The sequence below is a fragment of the Cavia porcellus genome, unplaced genomic scaffold (genome assembly GCF_034190915.1).
Source record: "Cavia porcellus strain 051 isolate PalLab524CR breed Dunkin Hartley unplaced genomic scaffold, mCavPor4.1 scaffold_5, whole genome shotgun sequence".
NCBI classification, from domain to species: domain Eukaryota; kingdom Metazoa; phylum Chordata; class Mammalia; order Rodentia; family Caviidae; genus Cavia; species Cavia porcellus.
This window is the reverse complement of record NW_026947488.1, coordinates 51,488,491-51,511,290: the sequence shown is the minus strand read 5'-3', so window position 1 is coordinate 51,511,290 and position 22,800 is coordinate 51,488,491. Positions and strand designations below refer to the sequence as shown.

Here is a 22,800-nt window from a genome sequence, read left to right as displayed (position 1 = left end):
TGGGCTGGCCCCCTAATATAAAAACTAAAGGGGCTAGTGGGACCCAAAACATACAAAGCACCCTGGGAAGGGGAAAGGTGAAAAATAGCCTAAAAAGGAAGGCAGAGGACATTGTTAATAGTGTATCAGGATTTAAAAGTCACAGTAGTATTATAGCTCTCTTTAGTTTGATTTTATTTTGTTCTGGTCTGTCCACTCATATCAGATTTGAGGTCACAGACATCTAACCCCAAAATAGCAGGTTATACCATGGTAACTATCCTTAATTTCCTATTAACTTAAACTGAAACCTTGTATTAATTACATTGTCTTACTATGTGTGATCTTATTTGAATCTGGTTTGTTAGACTGCAGTTTTGCCTTTGGCTGATTTTATTGGAATTTGGTATGCTTGATAGTATCAACCCTAAAAGTAGAGGCAACTACTCTGAAGATGACAAGATGTAAAAGACATCCATACTGGTTTTGATTATTAACGACTCTCAAGTCCTACAATGTTTTCAAAGTTGTGTTTTTATGAAAATAGCGATGTAACACTATGCTTAACTATATTAAGCCTGATGTTGTGGACAAGTCTATTGAAAATAACAAGAGAAAGCATAGTAACTATGGTAGATCACCTAATATTGTGGTCTTGTGTGTCTTTTTCATTGCATGTTTTTCTAGGAATTTGTTTTGTTGTCTTATTATGATCTGTTTTCCCCTATAATATAGAGAGGATAGATATACATGTAGAAATTCACACATGGGAAGAATTTTTTAAACTGTTTACAGGAACAGATTATATAATGCACAATGTAATGAACAGATACTCTGAAGAAGAAGAGACACTAAGAAACCCAATGCTAATTCTGTAATGTTATGATATAAAATCTAGCAATACTATTATTCACTGTTCAAAGTGATATTAGTGTAGTCTCTTAAGTTCAATTTCAGCATATGTAAAGATAAGGACAGCTACTACGAAGGGAATGAGAGACATTATGGTAGTCATTATTGACTTCCCCAATCTCGATCTTGAAGACCTAAAAAGCCTTCATCATCCTGTAATGATATGATTAGTTCTGTAATATGCAGTATGTATTCAATGTGTGTGAAGATGGGGACAAGTTTTTGGAAGAAAACTAGAGACAGTAAGGTAGACAGTGAAGATTTCCAGTGGACTTGCTTTGAAATCTGTATTTCTTTAAATTGTTTCTTTATGAACTGTTTTGTTCTGTTTTGATATGTTTAATCTTATCCTCTTTAAGATAAAAAACAAGTGTGTAGGACTGATAACCATATTACTAAGTTTTTATTGGATCATTGAGCAGAACTGTTGCAGTGTCACTATTTGAATGTCACTTTGTATACTTTAATTTTGTAACCAAACAACTATTTCTAAGATGACAATATGTAATTTATCAACTAGTGATTTCCTACTGTTTATTTTTCTGTAATTCTGTATTATTTCTACCCTTTTTTCTGTTTTTTTTGTTTCTTTCTCTTTAAATAATAATAATAATAATAATAATAATAATAATAATAATATTAAAGAAGCTTAGAATTTTAACTGAGAGAATCAGCAGGGAACCAGGCCTCTTACTTGGTAAATAACGGAGATTTTGTGAGTGTAGCATCCCTGTCTATCCATTCACCCAAGTTCACACTTTCATTTAAGAAACATTTTTGTTGCTTATCTATACTTAAAAGTCCAAGGATAAATATGACAGAAAAATTATTGAATATCTATTATTTAGATGTATACAGGGGCTACACCTGCCCTGAAAGAGAGGGTGGTGATGGTGGCTTGTGTACAATATAAAGGAGGAGAAGAGGCTTGTTTCCCCCTTTTTTGCTCTGGCTGATACCTTGAAGTGTTGCCCCTGTACCACACCACCCTGCCCTGGAGCCAGCTGATTATGGACTGAAACCTCCACAGACAGTGAACTAAATAAACCTTTCCTTCCTTCATTTTGAATGTTGGGTGATTTGTCCCAGCAATGAGAGATAAGTAACCAAGACAACTTTCAATTATTTACACTAATTGTTTTGAGCCCCTAGTAAGATGGTTTTTTTAGAGACGTGGTTGACTTTTGCCTTGTTTCCCTTAGACTAACTTGATGTGGGATTCAATAAAATATTTCACTTAATGCGAGCAGTGGACTTAAATTGGGAAAAGAAAATGAAGATGAGAAAGAGATAGAAAAGTGAGTTTCTGAATAAGAATGAATTATTTTCAGCTTCCACAGGACCTACAGAGAAGATCCTGCAGGGTTGAATAGGGGAAAGAAAACAGGTGTAGCTCTGTAGGTTTGAAACTTAAAGGGAAGCAATAAACTTTTTTCCCTCTAAAACAACAATGAAAGTGAAATTTTATATCTCTCTAGTTTTGTTTATTCTTTATATTTCAATTCATTTATTAATGTGGTCCTCATTTTCTTCATTAATATTCTCTTCCTTTCATACATTCATCCCTGTCTATCCATTCACCCAAGTTCACACTTTCATTTAAGAAACATTTTTATTGCTTATCTATACTTAAAAGTCCAAGGATAAATATGACAGAAAAATTATTGAATATCTATTATTTAGATGTATACAAAATACACATATAGGTGTATAGATATGAGTCATATCAATAAAGGAAGATTAAGCATAAAAATGTAAATATTTAACCACAATAATAGAAAGCCTTCACAACAGTGCAGTATTCAGTTACCCCTTTAATCAACACACATTCAGTTCATTGCCACTTTTAATTTGGGAGTATTTACCATAGCATATGACCAGACAAACATAGAAATGCAATAGCCATGTGAGAGAGGACTTCTCTTGTGAATACTGAAGAGTAAGGGACAAAAATGCCCAACTAATTATCAAAACATTCTATAATTATATGGAAGTCTCCCCATTAAAAGATTAGTAAAATGATTGAAAAAGTCAAGGGAAACCCAGATGACAGTGAGAAATTCAGATATTCTTCATTTGATGATCTACTTGTTAAGTAACTGTTCTGTCTTTCAACATAGTTCCACTGCTTGAACTTATGACTCATCTTTTATTTCCTTCTACATTTACGTACACCTTGTCTATAAAGCCTTATGTCTTTTTTGTGCAGTAAACTTTGTTTATACAGTATGGTAGTTTCTGCTGACTGTATTGTGTAGTACTATGCTGTAATATTCCATCTATTCTATGTTACTGTACTGAAGGTAACCATTATACAAATAAGCAAAGTTTCCTGTGGCTATTTTTTTTGTTCTGAATATTGCAATGTACATACTACATATACCTCCTCATAGAGTGACCAAAGTATTTAGTGACCTAGTCACAAAAGTGGTACTAGATCATTAAATGGGCATGCCTGTAAATTAAATTAAGCACAAATGACAGGATGATTTGCAGATTTAATGGGAGGAACAAAAAATCCATATGAAAATTAAAATTGAAAGATGATTGCTTTGAATGTTTATGAATATGACTTAGAAAAAGAAGTGAGAGTCAGTTTTTCATTGAAATAAATTCCACATTTCAGTCTAATAAATGACAGTCAAAATTGTGAAGTATTTTCTCATTTCTTTCTTTTTTTTTTTTGGTACCAGGGATCGAACTCACGAACATGTGATTGGAAGGCAGGCACTTATGCCGCTGAGCTAAATCCCCAGCCCCTCCTGTCTGGTCTTAACAAAATAATGTAGCATTTAGGGACAAAGATGCAGCTTAGCAGCCCAGCACTGGAGGCCAATATGGAGAAGACCTCCATGGCCACCATGACCTTCCTCTTGGTGCTGTGGTACACAGGGAGGAAGGTGACCCAGACACTGCAGAACACCAGCATGCTGAATGTCAAGAACTTGGCTTCATTTGAAGGTGTCAGGCAGGTTCCTGGCCAGGAAAGCCACAGTGAAGCTCACTATGGCCAGGGAGCTCAGGTATCCCAGGACACAGTAGAAGGCAGTGATTGAGCCCTTGTTGCAAATGATGATGATGTGCCCCTGTTCAGAGTGTATATCTGTGTCAATAAAGGATGGGTTTGTTCCTACCCAGATTCTACAGAGTGTGATCTGGATTAAGGAACAGATAAGGATGATGTAATTTGGTGCCCCTGATATCCACAGCTGCCTCATCCCTTTTCCTGGAGCAGTGACCTTAAAGGCCAAAACCACGGTAATAGTTTTGGCCAAGACAGTGGAAACAGCCACTATAAACACAATTCCAAATGTGGTCTGCTGGAGGATGCAGGTGGCTGTGTTGGGACGGCCAATGAAGAGCAAGAGCAGAGGAAGCAGAAGGTGAGGGAGATGAGCAGAATGTAACTGAGGGTGCGGTTGTTGGCTTTGACAATGGGAGTGTTTCCGTACTTCACAAAGAGCCCCAAGACAAAAGCTGTGAGAATAGCAAGACTCAGGGCTGTGCAAGTCAGAGCTTTCCCCAAGGAATCTTCATAGGCCAGAAAAGTGACAGATTTTTGGAGACAGTGGTTTCTGTGAGTGTTGGCATACTGAAAATCTGGACACTTCATGCATTGTTCCATATCTAGTTAAAAAGTAGAATTGTCACTTCTTTAATTTCATTATTTCTTACATAGTTACAGACCCAACCCTAGAAACTGAGTTGACTGAACCAAATTGTTGTGATTTCTCTCTCTCTGTCTCTCTGTCTGTCTCTGTCTCCATTTCTGTCTCTCTCTCTGTCTTTTTTTTCCAACATTGGGAAGTGAACTCATGAACTTTCACTCAGATATAACCTAAAGCTCTATAAATTTTTTTGAGGCAGGGTTTCCTTAATTGCCTATTTTGCTCAGACTGGACTCTGACTTAAAATTCTCCTCGTTCAGCCTCTATGAGTGCAGAATTACATGTATTTTCTTTTTATTCTAGAAACACATAAAAGTGTGTTATATAGAACATAACTGTTTATGAACACTGCTTATTTCTTATGATGTAGTGAACACTATTATTTTTTATTCTTCTTGTTAATCTGGTATATTTATGAAAGCATTTTTCTGTTTTATTAAAACAATAAGAGACCTACCTATACAAAGAAAACCTGTATAAAGCAGGCTCTGTGTATTATTCATTCAATGAACAATCATATATTGAGAAATAAAGATAACTTGTTAAGTTCTGGAAGAAAAGTTATGAAGCATTTAATTCAAGGTAGATTAAATGCCTCCACCTATAAAATATTATAGTTTTCCTCACAAAATATAGTGAAATATTTATTACAATTGAACTCACTTAGTAGGTCAAGTTGGAAAATACTAACCTTTCCATTATTGAGCCCTTCTATCAATGATTGGGCTTTATGGAACCATTTATTTAATGTTTACTTTCCAAATTGTTTTTGCATAATTAGTTTAATAGCATTTTGAAGATTTTTACTACATATTTAACATTTTGAGATTCTGAAAGTGTGAATTTTCAAAATTTCATCTACTACAGTTTTATGACTCATTTGCAGAGTTGGTTTTTATAGCAGATTTATATTTCATTGCTTGTACTTAAGTCCATTAATCAATGTATTACTTTACCTGGTATTTATCTTTACAAACTGATATCATGGGAAAATTAAGCTATTTATATTTCTGTCTTCACAACACAGTTTTTTGACCTTACTTCACTAGCTATGATCTCTAGTGCAATAAATGATGATACAGAAAGTTCTTATGTCATTGTTGCTTTCAAAATTAAACCATAAATTGTAAAGAGTGCTATAAGATAGTGTAAATGCTATTTTTGGCAGGTAAACCATTTCTTTTCTCTTGATTTTGTTAAAATATTATTTTAAAGAGGGTAAAATTGAACATAACAAAACAGAACAAAATAGATCATACGAAAACAATGTAAGAGACACAGATTTCAAAGCAAGACAGTTAGAGATCTTCCTTGTCTATTATATTGTATCTTGTTTTCTTCCAAGTTGTTCATGTCTTCACATACAGTGAATTCATACAAAATAAAATAGTATAAAACTGATCAGAACAGGATGATGAAAGCATATTAGGTCTTCAAGACCAGACAATAAAGAAGTCAAAATGGCTGCCATACTGTAGATCATTCTCTTGAAAATAGCTGTCCATACTTTCACTTATGTTAAATTTAAACAAAACAAAACAGACTAAAATCATTCTGAAAAGGACTAATAGTATTTCTGGATTTCACATCATGATGGTACAGACTCAGCATTGGGTATCTTAGTGTCTCTTTTTCTTCAAAGTAGTTGTTTATTTCATCATGCATTATATAATCAGTTCTCATACACTCTTTAGAAGTTCTACACATGGCTAAGTGTCTACATGTATACTTATTCTTTCTGTATTAGAGGGAAAAACAAAACAAAGCAAGACAAAACAAAAACAAATTCCTAGAAAAACAGGAAGTGAAAAAGAAATTCAAAATTACAAGATGATCTACAATAGCTACTGTAATATCTCTTATCATCAATAGAATTGTCTGCATCATCAGGCATAGTATAATTGAACATAGCAGAACTTAACACTATTAATAAAACCAAAACATTGGAGACATTATAAAAGTTTGAAAGCAAGTAATATCAAACCAGAATGGGTATTCTAGTGAATCTTGTCATCTTCAGAGTATTTGCCTATACTCTCAGTCTTGATACTATCAAACAGATTAGAATAAAATCAGTCAGGACAAAACAGTGATTTAACAAACAAGATTCAAAAAAGATCAGTCATAATAAGACAGTGTAAGTTATATAGGGCTTCAGATTAAGTTAATAGGAAATTAAGGATGATTACCATAGTATATCCTGCTATTTTTGGAATAGCTGTCTGTGTCCTCAAATCTAATACAAGTAGGCAGACTGGGACAGAATATAATCAAACTAAACAGAGTGATGAGAATAATGTGGATTTAAAATCCGGATACACTATTAACAATGTCCTCTGCCTTCTTTTTTTAGTCAGTTCTTCCCCTTTCAACTTCTTGGGGTGCATTGTACTAACTCCCTTAGTTTTTAGGGTAGGGGGCAACCTGCAATTTACCTAAGTGGTTCTGAAACTTTTTACCCCTGAGCTTGATCTTAAGTTGTATTCCTTTACCTACAAAAGTCTCAAGGTTTTCTTTGCTTATAGCTGAGTAGTTCTTTATTGCACAAAAGTGTAATGTTTTCCCAACCTATCTACAGCTGCTGTTTGAGCAGCCCCTATTTTTCCCTGGTTCCCTGGCACAAAAACCATTATTTTTTCATATTTGTCTTTCAGTCTATAAACCTCTTTCAGGTTGATTATATTTCCTATACAAAGTATCTCTATGGACCCTATCTTCTGATCTACTATGCCTGTGTTACTTTTTGTTAGTGTATGAAGGCCATCTATGTTACAGATTATAGCTAACGTCCTCTACCTCATCTCTACTATGCTATTTTTCTCCCACTGGTTTTCTAGTTTTCTCCTTCATTCCACTGTCTGCCCCATTCAATGAGCCCCTGTGCTGCTGTTCCTGAAGCCATGGTGTTATTTTTCTGTCTCTCTAGAATGTCCTTCAGTATTTTTTGTTGGGTTGGATTGGTGGTACGAAACTCTCCCAGTTCCTCTTTGTCATGGAAGCATCTTGTTTCTCCATTAATTTTGAGAGACAGTTTTGCAGCATATATCATCTGGCTTGGAGGTTATTTTCTTTTAGGTCTTGGAATACTTTGCTCCAAGCTCTTCTTGATTTGATAGTTTGTATCAAGAAGTGTGTCATGATTTTGATGGATTTTCCTTTATAAGTGATGTTTCATTTCTCTGACTGCTTTTTGTATTCTGTTCTTGTGATGAATTTCTGGGATGTTCATTATTATGTTTGGGTGTACATCTGTTTTGGTTGTAGCTGGCTGTGGTTCTGCATGCCTTATTCATCTGAATATCATTAACTTTTCCTATGCTTGAGGAGTTTTTTTTATTCCTGTGAATAGCCTTTGTATTTCATTTGTGTTTACCCCTACTTCTTCACTCACATTTTTTATTCTTGAGTAATAGGTCCTTTTGTCATCTTGAAGCCTTTGTATTGTTACTGCCGGTTTCCTTGTTATTTTTAAGAGATCTTTTCCTTCACAATCAGACATTGCAAAGGTAACTTCAAGTTTTGATAATCTATCTTTAGTTTATTTCAAGCAATTTTGCCAGCTTTCAATGGAGTATTTAATTTCTTGGTGGTCTCTTTGAATCCATTTCATGTGTGCTAGGTTTTTTATATTTTCTTCATCAAAGGTCTCTCTATTTTCTGCATTCCTCCATTCTTCCATCTGTATCTTCTTGAGAGTTTCTTAGCATTTCTTTTATTAATCTTCTTATATCTTGCTTTACTTGTAATATTATTTCAGTTTTGAGTTCTTCTATAATGTCATGAAGATATTTCTTTAAGTCACTTGATGATATGTCCAATATTGCATATTTGCTGTCCTCAATCTCTTCTGTATTTACCTCTCTTGGGCCTATATTCCCTGGGTTGGTGGCTGGAGGTTTTTTCTTATGTTTTCATCTTGTCATGTTTCTTCCATATAGGTGTATGGTGGAGGTCCCATCCCCTTTCCATGTTGGTTATGGTTCTTCTGAAACATACTGGCTAGGGATTGCTGCCCTCTCCAGTTTGCTGTTGATCATTGAGGTGTAAGAAGGGGCATTTTAGTCTAGGCCTTCCCCTCCAAGCCAGTGAACTGGCAGGGGCCTTCACCACATTAGTGTGTGCCACATGGATGGAACCTGTTTGTGACAACTTTGGGAGAAATTTTATCCCTGGCTATTGGGTCCTGACCAGGGGTGTAACCCAGAACAAGAAGATCCTATCAATCTGCTCTTGGCAGGTCATGGACATCTGAAGCCACTGCAGTTCCTGGTTCAGGCCCATTCTGCCTAATTCCAATATGTCATCTATCCAATCACCTTCCTCCCATGAGATGACCAAATTCCAAGCACTCATTGTGTGTTAGTGCAGGTCTTCATGCCAGCTCTGTTCTCCTTTGTGATGCATCGTCCTGCCAAGGGCCTTATGCCTGCCAGTCCCTAACTTTAGCACAACTGTGAGTGGGATCCATTTGGGGAGAGCACAACAACCCTGAGTTGGACTGACTCCAGCAAGAATAACTTAACTGCAAGCTGGATCAACTCCAGTGAGAACGTGTCTGGGTCCAGCATTCCATTCAAATTTTTCTTTTCTTTTTTCCCCCTTACTTTCTTCCTGGGTCACGAGAATCCCTCTCCTTTCTTCCAGTCTTCTCCAAGGGGGTAAATTCTAGTGTCTGAGCTGTTTCTCTTAGAGAGGTTCTTTAACTTGCTACTTATTGATCTGCCATCTTCCTCAGTGTTTTTCTTTCTTGATTTTTAAAAATTACTTTTATTGTTTATTTGTAAATCATGGAAAAATGTTCCATTTCATTAACACGTTCTTCATTAATTAATATTATTTACTTTTCTCAGAATTTAGTGTATTTAATTATATTTCACAATTTGAACTTGGTCATGGTATACCCATGGAATAGAATATGTGTGTTTAGTTCAAGACTAGAACTGTCTTGTCAACATGTTTCTTTTAAAGACTTTTTCATCATTTATAAAAACCATAATATAACTCCTCTCTAGAAATGAACTGTTTTCTAAAATTTTCTTTTCTTTGAAAGTTGTCAGAAAGTCAATATTAATATACTTTTGGATGTTATGACTTTCACCAAGGATATGCATAATGAACATCATTTTGGGGAAAAATTTTGAACTATTTACTCCAATATTTTACTAGATGTAGTAATATGAACATATATTTACTTTTATTTATGACTCTTTTGCCAACTTTTTCTGCCATTGTGTAAGCTTCAAGTACAGTGATATGAAATTATTTGTATTGTAATTTTATATGAAAAATTTTCTATGTATCTAACAGCTAACTACTCAGAATTTGTACTGTGGTATATTATACTTTTTTGCTTTTTTGTCTTTTTTATGAAATGTATTAAAGGTTGCCATTTTATTTTTATAAGGATCAGTTAATTTTTGTTCTCTATGTGTCTTAAATTTAAAAAATTTGTCATGTTATTTTCTATTTTGCATTCTCTTTACATGAAACCTTCTCTTCATTTTTCTAGTTTGTGATGAATATTTAAAATGTGTATTTTATGAACAGCTATTTTGAAGAAAACAAGACATCATAATAGCTACTGCTGATTTAATATCATCTTGTTTTGAAGCCACGCCAAACTATGGTTCTTCTGTCTCCATTGATTTTATCATGTTGTATCTTGCTGGATTTATCGTATGTGGTAGTATAAACAAAAATTGTTATAGGCAAAGAGACAATATAGAAACCATTGTTTATTTTTCTGTTAGCTGGTTCTAAATACTCTACAATGCTTTCATCCACTTGAATGGTGTTACACTGTCTTGATATGTTTGATGCTATAGCATATGAAGTTATATTCAAATATTTCAAGGAAAAAGACACTATGGTAACTACTATTAAGTCGGGTTATTTGGTGGTGAAGCACTAGGTTGCTGAAAGTGTCATGCTTTAACCTGTATTGTTATGTTGTTATGCCCCCTTTTATCTCAACCTCTCCCTTGTTCATTAAAAAATTATTTAATTTTTTAAATTTCTTTTTTAAACTAAGGGGAAAAAAACTAGCAGGATATATTATAGTAACTTTTTTGATTTCCTATTAACTTGAAGTCCTGTAATACTCCTGTTATCTTGTTTTGACTGATTAGACTCTATTCTGCTCTGTATGAAAGTATCAAGTATCAGAGTACAGGCAACTACTTTGAAGGCAATAAGATTCATTATGATGCCCATTGTGGTTTGACTATTATTCTCTTTTGAGGTTCTATAAGATTTACAATGTTTAGGTTTTATTGGTCTTGTTCTCTACTGTTTTGTTCAACTTTATAATACTTAATGAGATAGACAATTCTTCTTAAGGAAGCAAGAGGCATTATGGTAACCATTGTTGATAACCTTGTACTCTGTTTTTACATCATGTGCTATGTCTATCCTTGGTTTTGACTGACAGCTTTGTTTTATCATACTTGATTTTATTCTCTTCCAAAAAAGTAATAAGATCTAAGGGAGCAATAAAACCCAAAATGTGTAAATTATGTTGTAATAAAGAGAGGGGAAAAAAAGTGCCCTAAAGGATACAACAGCAAGGGTGTTTAGGTGTGTTAAATAGATGACCATATTAACATTTTTTATTGGATTACTGAACACAACTATTTGCAGTCTCACTGTTTGAATGTTCACTTTGTATGCTTTGATCCTGTGACCTGAAACACCGTTTCTAAGATGATAGTGTGTAATCTATCAACTGGTGATAGCTTACTGTTTTTTTTTTGTAGTTCTGTATTACTTGTACCCTTACACTGTTTTGTTTTGTTCTGATTTTTTCTCTTTTTCCTTTTAAATAAAAAAATAAAATGTGTATTTCATCTTTTAATTGAGTGATTCCATATTAGTGTATTAGTGTAGAAATCAAATCTTTTCTTAGTATTATTTTATTATCAACTCTCAATAAGTGCTATCTTCAATTATACATGATTTTAAGTTATGTTTTAATACATTCTGTCTACTACAGGTTATTGAAAATTGCAGTAAGTATTGCCAAGTGTTTTGTTTTCTATATGCATATGCAAGTCAGGTAAATAATAGTGCCATATCCTGTACTCTATAATGAACATGAAGTCAAATTAATGCCATGATAAATTATCAATCTTGATGTATTTCAGGAAACACTCAGAATCATACTATGTATATTCTGAAGTCAAAACATATATAAGCCACGAAAACACCTTAGAAAGTATCCAGTAGTGGTAGATCCAATATGTGATGATTTATCAGAAATTCAAATATTTCCAAAGTGCACCTTATGTGTACAGCAATCTTCCATTTTGAACTTCTGTAAATTTTCTATACTATGTTTCTGTTTTCATCCTTATCTCATATGTATGTTGATCACATAGAATGACTTTTAGCTTAGGTCATTAGAATGTTAGGCAATGAGTAAATATTTCATTTTGATCACTTCTGTTAATCCTAACAAGAATTGGTGCTACCACTTCTTGTTCTGATTTATACCAATGCTACTGCTTCTATAAAATGCCCGTGACACTCTCCCAAAGTGTAGCTATTGTCACATATAGTTTGTATGAATATCATCCTTACAGTTCTGTGGCACAGACTGTACCTCATGCTGTAATCTATTTCCCTCATTCCCTCATGTAATGCCTTCTGGGAGAATGTGGATGAAATTTTAGGAATTGTGACTGTGCTGTGCTATCAGTGCTTTGTACAACAAAGACATCCCTCTGCCTCCAATCAAACAGTCTCTCTGGGTACCTGTTTTATGCGTTAGGCACTGGAAAAATGAAATATGCCCAACTGTTGCTTTGAATGTAAACTTAATGTAGTTTCCAAGCACATAAAAGATTGGCTTTATTCATTTTTCATGTTAAACTTCATAATGGAGATGATAATTGGAAATGGTAAGGTGATGGAAAGAGCTTTTTTGGTAAAAATAAATGCCTTTAATGGAATCACAAAAATGAATCAAAGTGGCTGGCTGTGGTGGCACATGACTCTTATGCAAGGTGACTATGAGCTGAAAACAGCACATTCACATTTTTGAGGTGATCATGGAGGCAAACTGATGAGGTTCTGTTTCATAATAACAAAATGTAGACAACTGGGTATGTCTGTCATTAGCTGGGTGCCTTCTGGTTCAAATCCACCAATATAAATAAAGGTGAGCAAGAAAATAAAAGAAAAAGAACTTAGAGTGAAGCACAAAGTAGAAAATGTGTTGTTAAAGTGAGCGGTAGTACTCAGTATGACTACTTGCTCAGTGAAGGAAGGAATGTCATATAGAATTCTTTTCCTCTTGTTGGATGCATAGAGTTAGAGAACTTGAGTATAAATCATGTGCTCACCTGTCTGATTGGCAATCTCATCCTCTGGGCAAGGCAGGCAGTCAAAACAAGGTTTGCAACTCTTGCTGCAAACAGACTGTGGAGTCTAAGGGAAAAAATATTGGAAATTTCAGATACTCCTTCAGAGAGATAAATTTAATTGGCATACAGATACAATAAAAATAATATAATTTAATGTGACTTTTATTTAAAGATATTAAATATGGAATTATTTATAAATAGCACTATATAAATACATTTCTTTGCCATTCATGAGAAAGCTGGTAAGGAAAATATTTCAAAGTAGAATTTGAGTTTTTACAGGCTCCTCATATAACAACTGCATGAACAAAATTCAAAACATCTATCACAATACTTAGGTTATTTTTTGTTAGTGAAGTGCATCATGATTAGGCCCAACATACCTCTATAATTCCTGTGGCCCATTATATCATATCATCAGACAAAGACAAGTTTTGCTCAAGTGGAGTATGTGGGGAAAGTGTTCCCAATTTGACTTTAAGTCTAAGGCCTTCTGGAAAATTCCAAATATTAGGAATGTCATACACTGAATCCAGTTTTCTTCTATTATCCAAGTTCACTTGGTTTCCAGAAGGACTGTTAAATTGGCTATTTTTCAGAAAAGGGTGCAGCTAAAAGAAACACATTATCCTATGGTGAACATGGCTCCAGGATTAAGACAAAGCATGAAGGTGAAAAGCTTGGAATTGTCTTTAGTTCTCTTTTATAAAGCAACTTTAACACTACTATCTAATGAATTAGAGCACATTAAAGTCTAAAGAGGACCGATCTATCATAGTGTTCCTGATGGAGTCAGTTTCAGGAAAAGGTATTCTACTTCAGCCCATTTAAACGAAGCATACTTTTACACTAATAAAAAATCAAGTGTGGAATGAAATCTTCCAACATCCACAACATTCATTTTCTATCTGACTATTCCTTCAGCATGCAACCACAAAATGAATTTATCAGCATTAAAAGTTTGCATAGTAAAGGAAAATTTCATATAATTTTTGCACTGTAGGGTTTAGTATCATTTAGCTTCATGATTAAAAATTTTCCCGTTGTGTTTTAAGAACTTCAATGGACAATTTAAGATGAGCAATGCATTGACATTATATAGACAGAAGCAGTGATCATGCCTCTCAGCCACTTCTTCTTCCTTGCCAGTGAATCCTTGGTTGAAGATTGTCTCTATCCAGCTCAAGAGTTACCTCTTTAACAATAAGACTGGTATGTAATGTCTTATATTTTGTGGAAATGATTCTAATTCTCTTGGGTGGATTAATTTAAGAGAGACCTTGATGACAGTACATGTCATCCAAAAGAAGACATTACCTGCCAAGAGGAAGACATCATCACTTCTCTATTTCTCATTGGTGGCATTTGTATTTCTTTGAAGAGCATCTCATGGAGGGCATGGGCCACAGCATACACAGCATTCTATATATTGTAACTCTCTTTTAAAAAAATTTTATTTAAAAGGAAAAAGAGAAAAACAAAACAAAACAAAGTGGTGTAAGGGTACAAGTAATACAGAACTACAAAAAAAAAAAAAAAAACCCCAGTAAGAAATCACCAGTTAATAGATTACATAGTATCATCTTAGAGATAGTTGCTCAAGTCACAGTATCAAAGCATACAAAGTGGACATTCAAACAGTGAGACTGCAAACAGTTGTGTTCAATGATCCAACCAAAAACATTAATATGGTCAGATATTTAACACCGCTAAACACACTTGCTGTTGTATCTTTTAGAGCACTTTTTTTCCTTCTCTTTTTTACAACAAAATTTACACATTTTGGGTTTTATTACTCCTTAGTTCTTATTACTTTTTTTTGGGGGGGGAGAATAAAGTCAAATATGGCAAAACAAAGCTGTCAGTCAAAACCAAGGATAGACATAGCACATGATGTAAATCAGAGTGTGATTCAGTTCTGTTGTTTATTTGCTCATTTTCTGTCTGGTTGATCTGTCCCTTGATGTCAATGGTGTGTTAAGGTCTCCTGTTACAATTGTGTTACTTATAATTTGATTTTTCATTTCTGTTAATAGTTGTTTTATATAACTGGGTGCTCTGGAATTTGGTGCATATATATTTAAGATAGTCATCTGTTCCTCTTGGAGTTTTCCCATAACAAGTATGTAGTGACCTTCTTTGTCCTTTCTGATCATTGTTGGTTTAAATTTCACATTGTCTGAAAAGAGAATGGCTACTCCTGCTTTTGTTTTGGATTCCTGTTGCATGAAGTATTGTTTTCCATCCTTCGACTTTCAGTCTGTGAGTGTCCTTCTGTGTTCAATGGGTTTCCTGTAAACAGCATATTGTTGGATTTTGTTTCTTGACCCATTCTGCAAGTCTGTTTCTGTTGACTGGTGCCTTGAGATCATTTACATTAATGGTTATAACTGTTATATGTTGGTTTATTGTTGACATATTATCTTTCTGCTGTTGCATTTTAATCTTTTTATTCTGTTTAATTATCTGCTTTACTTAGTGGTTTTCTCCTTTGTGTATTTAAAATGTCTCTCAATATTTTTTGCAGTGTTGGCTTGGTGTTCATGAAGTTCTTCAGCTGTTCTCTGTCGTGGAAGTATCTTATTTCACCATCAATTCTGAATGAAAGTTTTGTAGGGTACATCATTCTAGGTTGGAAATCATTTTGCTTTAGGATCTGGAACACTTCACTCCATGCTCTTCTTGACTTTCTTGTTTGTGCTGAGAAGTCTGCTGTGATTCTGATAGGTTTCCTTTATAAGTGATCTGTCTTTCCTCTCTGAGACAGCTTTTAGTAATGTATTCTTGTGTTGGATTTCTGGGATGGTGATTATTATATGTCTAGGTCTAATTTTATTTTGGTTATGACTATTTGGAGCTGTATAGGCTTCACAGAACCTGATGTCGGTTTCTGATCTCATGCTTGGGAAATTTTCAGCTATTACTTTTCTAAATATCCTCCTGACGTCCTTTATGTTGTACCATTCTTTTTCATTAAACCCTATCAATCTTATGTTGTTTTTCTTTGTGTCATCTTGCAATTGTTGAATTGTTATTTCCTGATTCCTTGTTGTTCTTAAAAGATCTTTCCTGTCCTGTTCAGGTGCTGCAATCCTGTCTTCAAGGTCTGAAATTTTATCTGCACTTTCTTTGTGGTGGTTTTTACAGCTTTCAGTGGAGTTTTTGATTTCCTGTATAGCTCTGTGCATCTGCTTATATATTCTGTTTATTTCTTATACTGCTCATCTAGGGATTCTATCTTCTTGTTTAGTTACTCCAAATTTTTAACTGTGTTTTCTTTAGATATATTCAGCGTCTCTTCCATTTGTTTTATCATTTCTTCTTTTACCTGGGAGATTATTTCTAGATTAAATTACTTTAAAGCTTCCCGGAGTTGCTTGTTTATTTCAGTAGCTATTATGTCTGATATTTGAGGTGTATGGCATATATTTTCTTCTATATACATCACTCCTAGGGTTTCTTCAGATGGGCTGGAGATTTGAGGTAATAATTTGGTCTTTCGTTTTGTCGTTTTCCTATATTTCTGTGTTTCAAGTGTTATTCGAAAGTTTCCTCTGGGTCTGTTGGAAATCCTTTTCTAAGTTTACAGCTCCTGGGGCTCTGCCACCCAGTTCCCCCAGGCATCTAGGCCTCTGGAACCCGTGGTGCTGGCCTGCCTGCTTAGAACTCCGCAGTCCCAGATAGGCTGGGCTACAGGGACAGTGTGAGCTCCCCTGCTTGCTTGGAATTTCACAGTTCTGCCCTTCAAGTAAGTTTTATTTGGCACATTTTGGAGGTCACATTAACAGGAATTTTAGGCAACTGTTTCATTTTTTATTGCTGTTTTTCAAATAACACAGCACTAAACTTTTGAACTTTACTATGGATAGGAACCTCTGCGAGTTCTAATTTTAAAGTAGTTCTTTAATAATTTAGTTTATTGGTACTTTTTAGATATGCGTGATTATCACTTTCACCATAGGGAGTCTGTACCCATACATGGTACATCCTCATTCTTATTTTTCTTCTTTTCACCCCCCTACCTCCAAACATCTATTTTACATTTTGTTCCTTAGTTACACTTTCGGTTTCTTACATCAGAGAGAAATGTGATGTTTACACATTTGTGTCTGATGTGTTTTAATTAAAAATATGGTCTAAATGTCCTTCCATTTAGCTATAGATATCCCAAATTTTTCTTCCTTTATGAATGATCAGCACTCACTGTATATTAAAAACCCACATCATTTTTTCTCCATTTGTTGGTTTATGTGCATTTCGGTTGTTTGCAACATTTAGTTATTCCAAGCTGTGCTGCTATAAATATGGGTAACACATATACCACTGTAGTATGGTGCTTTTGATTTTATATGGAAGATACAAAGAAGAGGGATAGCAAGGTCAAATGGAACCTGTAGTCCTATATTTTTGAGCAATCTCCACACAAATTTCCACATTTGTTGCACTGATATACACTCCCACTAACAGTGGAAAAGTATACCTTTGTCCACAGACATGCCAACTTTTGTTATTAGTTGATGTGTTCTTTCTTTCTTTCTAGAGCGACATGAAATCTCAGCATTGTTTTAACTTGCATCTCTTGTATGATCAGTGATGTTGAACATTTTTCATCTATTCATTTGCTATTACTACTTCTGAGAATTATCTATTCATTCAAACCCCATTTTGGAATAAATCTACAAACAATCAACAACTAAGATCTCATCATATTAAAAAGTTTTTGCACCACAAAGAAATAACCAACCAAGGGAGACAACCTACAGAGTTGGAAAAATTCTTAGCCAGTTGCTCTTCAGACCAAGGACTAATATCTTAAACATATAAAGAACTAGTGTGTCTTTGAAACAACAGAATTGCTGGGACCACACTGAGTTTTCATATTCAGTAAATGTGAGGTGGGGCCAGAGAATTAGCACCTACCTTTCTTGTGGGAATGTTCCTTTAGCCAATTAGAAAATGTAACTCTCTCAAGTCGAGTAAAGCTAATCAAATATTTTTAAAAGTACAAATAAATTAAAATATCCCAAAATAATTAACTTTTCAGAAAGTTGAATGTCAAAGTATAAATAGTATGAACAGATAAATCATATAAATAGCTATGAATTGTAAATAAAATACATTCTTTAAGTACAAGTTGTCCAAATTGATGTAAAACTAAAAAATTTCTTTATTTTTTGTGGGAAGCCCTGTAATTGGCTGCTACCTTAACACCTGTGGGTGGTGCCACCTTAACACCTGTTGGCTGTACCACTTAAACATCTGTGGGCCATACCACTTTAACATTTGCAGGCTGTACAACCTTAACATCTGCAGGCCTCACCACCTTAATTCCCTCTAGGAGTTAAGTTTGGTAGTTAAGCAGCACCTTGCCTACCTAGCTTGCTTGATCTAATCAGGAATTATGTTAATCAGCCCGCCTTATGAGCCCATGCCTAGGAAATTTGAATGGACCTATAACCCTTGGTTCTGCCACTGTTGCTAAGTTACCTGCTGACATCTCAAAACCCAAATCCCTCCTCCTCAATAACCTATATATTTGTTACTCCTTCCATGAATAAATGAGATTTGATTGGAATTCTTTATCTTGATTCTGCTCTTTGTGTCTCTTGTTCGTTTTCATCCCCACTCCCCCTCTAGGGTCTCCGTGGACTTACCTGCAGGCCAGGACAATTTTTCACTTTAATGAAACAGGTATATGTGTAAACAAATGTGTAAAATGCACAGAAGTAATATGAATGAATATATGAAGTTATTAATATTCAAATTCCAGTAAGAATAATTCTAATATCTGTTTTAATTTAGATAACTTTAGTAAAACAAAAGCCTAAAAAACAAAAATGTATGACCTATTTATAATAGTATAGAGGTGCAAGAATCAAAAGAAAGATCAATTGTGATTTTACGTATTGCAACCTTTTAAGTTAATGTAGGCTCAAATAACAAAGGAGAAAATGGATGAAGAAACACCAGCTGATGCTGTTAAGAAGTAGAGAACTGGAAGATAAATAAGCAAAAGTAGTAAAACTTTAAAAATAAATGTCTATCTAATGAAGAATTCCAACACTGTCCAAATATAAGAAAAATCAGGAACTGATGTACTTCAAAATTAAATTAGTAAGGATAATTTATTAAACTCATTTAGATAAGAATATCATACTACTAAATAACCCATTTCTGATCTGATATTATAGGTCAAGGATAGAACTTTTGTCAAGGAGAGACCCAGCATTTCATCCAGAGGACAGAATGAAACAGTAACTATAGATAAATTTATGACTCACATTGTGAAACTGAGAAGAAATGAACCTGAACTAAGGGATTAATCAAGAAACAGCACATAGCACCACTATAAATTATGCAAGGAAACCTTTATTCTTGCTAAAATTTCATATAACAGGAGAGAGAACTATAACAAAGTGTCATTAACTTGGAGACTTTTTGGAGTTAAAATTATAGGATAGGCGAACAGAATAAGGATTTTTGAAATAAGCAACGAAAATGTTAATTTTTGCATTTACATATTTTTATATTTTCAAATATAACACGATCGTAAGATTAAAGTGTACCTTGTTGCATTTGTAGCTTCCTAAGTTTCCCACTCTGCTCATGCTTCACATTTCTCACAAATGTTTGTGTGGTTTCATTATTGCTCCTCAGTAAGGGCTCTGAAGTGAATCTGGGTTTCATGGGTATTGATGGTGCATGTGCATGACTTTGATGGGGCAGAGGCTTAGGTAACTTAATTGCAATGCTTCAGCTGTACCATCATCATATCAGAGGTGTCATATTTCTCTACTTATCCTGGTGCACTGAGCAGAAATAAAGAGGCTTTGCACCAAAGAAGTAGGAAGGCAAATTTTATTACACTAGTAAGCTGGTGGGAATCAGTTCCAAATCAACAGCCCTGAAGTAGCTTTTAGTTTAGTTTATATAGCATTTGTAAGCAGGAAGTACAAAAGCTGATAGCAAGTTATTATATAATTGGCTAAATGAATCAAGTCATATGTTGTCACGCTGTCTTGTTTTGACCAGGTTAGCTAAATGGATTGTTTACCAAAAGGCAGGAGACACCAGCTGGGGCTGAGGGGATAGTTGAAGCTAAGAATGTCCTTGACTACATTATCTCAGTTGGAAAGTCCTTGAAAGTAGAATAAGTTTGCATGTCAGATGGTATAGGCAGTCCTGATGGATGTGTTCAAACTGAGTCTGGTCAGACTATCTCTAAGTTGCAGCTGACCTGGTCAGTCAAGGCTGAGTCTGATAGTGTAACTGTGTTGTGGGCTGAGTGAGCACATCTTGTTATAACATGGTGGTAGACTGTTGATTTTTAACTTTTCTGCCACAATACCACAACTGGTATTTAAATTTATTTTTCTTTTACTTTTAAATTTCCTACTTCATTTGAAATTTGTTGTTATAACATGGAGCATTCAGTGTGTATGAGCATATGAAATTATTTTAGTTCTTGATACATTTGCAAGGCTCAAAATAAACGTAATCTGCTTCTCCAGTTTTGGAAATTTTCTCCACAGAAATTTGAAAGATTGTTCTAAATCAAAGTTAATTTACTTGGTTCAAACATAGATTCTAAAATTTTGTAGGGGGCAGTTACTGCAATTAAATTTTTAGGTTGTTTCTCTTTAGTTATGGTATTGCCATACTCAGATTGATACATAAAAATGTACCAACAACAGACTAAATAATCATTTACTTTAAAAGTTGTACAGAGTGAGAAAATCCAGACAGAATGTGTTTCCTGCTTTGTCAATGAGTCTTACAAATGTGTCCTCACATAACAGAATGATGAAGCAACTCATTCTGAAATCTTTAAGGTCAGTACTTTCCTTCTTGAGAAACTCACCCCATAACGCATTTAATTCTAATCACCTCATAAAAAGGCAAACTTCTACTGTCATCATGTTGATGCTAATGTTCTCGTTATGTGAATGTGGGGGAGGAGCACAAACATTCAGTTCTTAAACAATACTGTAATGTGTTGGAAAATAATCATTGATTGAGGCTTTTCCCTAAGGACTTCTGTGCTCTCTATGCAGGCTTCTGCACAACAACTACCAGAACTATCTAGCCTTCATTTTTGCCATAGAAGAAATCAACAAGGATCTTAATCTTTTACTCAACATATCTCTGGATTATCAGCTCCATGATTTAATTTACAGTCATTGGGGCTATTAGAAAATTCCTTCATTTTGCTCACAGTACAACATGAGATCCCTAATTACATGTGTGGGTCAGAAAGCAAATTTGTAGCAGTGCTATCAGGAACTGTTGCTTTGATTGGACCACTGCTGGAACTCTACAAATTTCCACAGGTGAGGCTTGGTGGGACAGGAAAAGAGGAAATCATTGCCTCAACTAACAAGAGCCTAGAATGATTTTAAAATGGGACTTGGCTTACCCACCTTTCAAAGTATAAAACTGAGTAAGTACAAAAGATTTAGCAGGTTATCAATGATTACTTTTTTCTGAATCAACAAAAAGAAAAAAGCAGATGAAAGATGTTTCCTGGTTATTTGAGTCCATTTTTTATATTTTATAACAGCTTAAAATGCAATGAGGTGATTAGAAAGAAAGGAAGAACATGTACCTCCTTCGACAACTTCCACCTGTTACCAGTGTGCCTTACATCTGCTGTTGGGCTTTACATCAACACTCTTCAGTGCATTCTTCCAAATTGCTCTTCCTTACAGGTTACCTTTGGTTCATTTGATCCTATGTGGACTGATAGTGGCCAGTGTCCCTCTCTTTTTCAGGTAGGCCAAATGGTCATTTCTTTGGCCCTTGACATGGTGTCCTTGATGCTTCATTTCAGCTGGACACGGGTGGGACTGCTCATCACAGAAGGTCATAAGGCTCTTCAGTTTCTCTCAAATATAAGAGAAGTGATGGACAGGAACAAAGTTTGTGTAACATATGTGAAAATGGTCTCAATCACTATTGCATCTTATCTGTCAGCTATGCGGATGTATGATATTCTTACCAGAGAAACATCATCAATAAATGTGGTTATTATTTACCATGATACCAATACTCTAAATGATGTCAACTATAACATAGGGCACACTTGGTTACCTGGAAAATTCTGGATCACAAACTCACAATGGCTTGCTGACATGGCTGGAAGAAATTTCATACTTGACCAATTCCATGGAATTCTTGTTTTTTAACACCACCATGAGGAGATTTCAGGTTTCCAAAACTTTGTCCAGGAATCCACACCTTTCAAATACCCAGAAGACCCTCACCTCATTATGTATTGGTTCAAGAATTTCCATTGTTCATTCTCTGATTCTGACTGTGCATTGAAGAACTGTGACCCTAATGCTTCTCCTGTTTGGTTGTCTCCAAGTCATTTTGACATGACCATCAGTGGTGAGAGTTACAATGTATACAATTCTGTGCATGCTGTGGCCAATGCCCTCCATGAGATGCTCTTCAAAGAAATACAAATGCCACAAATGAGAAATAGAGAAGTGATGATGTCTTCCTCTTGGCAGGTAATGTCTTCTTTTGGATGATGTGTACTGTCATCAAGGTCTCTGTTAAATTATTCCACCCAAGATTATTAGAATCATTTAAACAAAATTACATACCAGGCTTATTGTTAAGGAGGTAACTTTTGAGCTAGGTAGGATCAGTCTTCAAGAATTCACTGTTAAGGAAGAGGAAATTATTGAGAGGCATGATCATTGCTTGTCTATAAAATACGAATGCATTGCTCATTTTAAATTGTCAGTTTAAGTTCTTAATAGACAATGGGAAAATTTTTAATCATGAAGCTAAATGATACTAAAACCTATAGTGCAAAAATTATATGAAATTTTCATTTAATTCTTTTAATGCTGATATCTTCACTTTGT

At 34.7% G+C, this 22,800-nt stretch overlaps 1 pseudogene; it reads right to left on the bottom strand.

The window, feature by feature from the left end:
- The window catches only part of LOC101787851 (vomeronasal type-2 receptor 116-like), a 37,450-nt pseudogene extending 20,032 nt beyond the window's left edge, over window positions 1–17,418 (bottom strand).
- Between the last annotated feature and the right edge of the window lie 5,382 nt (window positions 17,419–22,800).